General features: G+C 41.6%; 1 long non-coding RNA gene across 1 annotated transcript; it reads right to left on the bottom strand.

Annotated features, from left to right (window-relative positions):
- Positions 1–407: 407 nt before the first annotated feature.
- On the bottom strand, positions 408–1,937 carry LOC107712393 (uncharacterized). Its single transcript, XR_001636789.1, has 2 exons — positions 1,516–1,937; positions 408–1,065 (listed from the first exon to the last, which is right to left on the bottom strand). It is a non-coding gene; the product is annotated as an uncharacterized LOC107712393 (long non-coding RNA).
- Between the last annotated feature and the right edge of the window lie 440 nt (positions 1,938–2,377).

The raw sequence follows: 2,377 nt of genomic DNA, 5'->3' as shown, positions 1-2,377 counted from the left end.
ATAACTCTGAAAAAGTGCAAAAAGTGCATCTGCTGTTGTCTCTCACATCAAAATCCAGCCACATATTTGTTTAGAGCTGGTAAACGCTGTACACACACACACTCTCTCTCTCTCTCACACACACACACACACAGTACAGTAGCAGCAGCAGCAGGAGTTTCTCCTCATGTCAGAATAAGTGTGATGATGATGAATCAAAGAAGAGTCCCAAATGAAAACTCTCTTCATCTTTTATAGACACATCAGGTGCATCATGGGACGCATTGAAACTGATTTTGGACTCTCATTCTGACGGCACCCATTCACTGCAGAGCATCCATTGCATGATATTTTTTTCCATGTTAAGATGAATCTGCATCATTTTCTTCATACAGACAGTGACTGAATAACTCGCGCAGCATCCTTCATACACTTCTCCAATTTTATTTTAAAAATCCTGATTATTTTGAAGCAGACACAAAGAAATAATACGAGAGTTTAAAAACGGAGTTATTAGAAAGAACGGCGGCTGATCTGAGAGCAGAATGAGCTTTACTACCTAATGATCAAAGCGTCTGATAAACTACAGACACAAGTTTTCATAACATTTATACAAATGAAGGCTATTCCAAATCAAAATGACAAAGATTATAATATTGTTAAATGTGGTATATAAACATTCAAACTTTACAAAATTTAATAAATGTATCTGTTAAAACTACAGAGGAAAAGAGGTAAATACCTTTAAAAGAACAGACAGTCCTCACAGCGTTTGTACATGAGACGTGCAGAACAAAACAAGCGCGTTTGAGCACAAAATGAGACGCGTGTAAAAATATCAGCGCCTAGAGAAGCCGAGACTGCCGTCACACATCACAGCTTCACAGACAGCTCTGAGATCCGATCCGCTCGCCAGACTCAGTGTTAAAGCTGCTGTCGGTCCAAACGCTGAAGTCCTGCTCCTCTCAACAGAAACTGCTGGTCACATGACTTCCTCTTCCTGTCGTCTGTGACACCTCTGATACGAGGGCCAATCACATGAAAACACTTCCATCTTCACCACAAAATAATGCTAAATCACATTTCCTGTCAAGAAAGTGAAGCCTAATTTAAGATTTTTTTGCAGTGACGTTATTTTCATAAACACATTTGTGCAAAAACTGGTATTTTTCTCTCATTACTGTAAGCACAAATACTGTAAAGATGTATTTAAACCAGCATAAACTGAAGGAAGTACAAGAAATACTACCAGAATGCATAATTCAAATAAATGTCAACAAAATTAAGATTACAATAATGAGAATTTAGGGGTTAAATGTGTCATTAAAACAGCTTAATTATTTCTGAATGTGAAATCGGGTTTGTTTTGTGGTGAATATGAGTTTAATATGTATTGAGGTGAGAGTTTAGGATGCAAACGCTAAACGACTCGCTACTGCTGCTAACGAGCACAGCTCAACCCGTCTGTGAGGAGCGACGTGTGACGACAGCGTTAAAACAGAGATGAGGAGGAGCAGAACACAAACACGCTGTGACCTTTGACCTCTGACCCCTGTCTGTCCTCGCTCTGAACACAGCCAATCAAACACAACCGAAGACGTGTGTGTGTGTGAGAGAGAGAGAGAGAGTGTGTGTGTGTGTGTGTGTGTGTGAGTGTGTGAGTGAGTGAGTGAGTGTGTGTGTGTGTGTTTAAAGCAGGCTGGCCAGGCTGGTGGTGGGTCCATTCTGAGCTTGAATCTGCACAGGAGGAGGGCCTTCAGTCCACTGAAACACACAGAAAACCTCGTCAAACAACTCCATTTACATCATTCACATCAAAATAAACAGTCTCTCATGTGGGAATGAATTATGAGATATTCCTAACATCAAACAAAAACACAAGCTGTCAGTGTTGATGTTTGTTATTAATCTAATGCAAAACACTATTACAAATGGACAGAGATTTTCCTGATCTTTCCATTCTCAGGTGACGTGTGTGTGTGCGTGAGTGTGATTTTGTGGTTTATGAGGACACAAATTTGTATAATGACATGGGTATGACATAGGTGTTACAAGGAGAAGGTGATTTATGAGTGTGTGTGTGTGAACGTGTGAGTGTGTGTGAATGTGTGAGCGTGTGTGAGAGTGTGAGCGTGAGTGTGTGTGAGTGTGAGAGTGTGTGTGAGTGTGTGTGAGCGTGTGTGTGAAAGAGTGTGAGCGTGTGTGTGTGAGTGTTAGCGTGTGTGTGAGAGTGAGAGAGAGTGTGTGTGTGAGTGAGAGCGAGTGTGTGTGTGTGTGAGTGTGTGAGCGTGTGTGTGAGTGTGAGCGTGTGTGTGTGTGTGAGAGAGAGTGAGTGTGTGTGCAGGGGCGGATTTAGTGAATTGGGGGCCCCAGGCAAAATATAGGAATGGGGCCCTAT

Source organism: Sinocyclocheilus rhinocerous, unplaced genomic scaffold (genome assembly GCF_001515625.1).
Source record: "Sinocyclocheilus rhinocerous isolate Xijiao unplaced genomic scaffold, SAMN03320098_v1.1 scaffold1830, whole genome shotgun sequence".
Classification (NCBI taxonomy): Eukaryota; Metazoa; Chordata; class Actinopteri; order Cypriniformes; family Cyprinidae; genus Sinocyclocheilus; species Sinocyclocheilus rhinocerous.
Note: the sequence above shows the minus strand (reverse complement) of the source record. Positions and strands in the feature narration are given on the sequence as shown.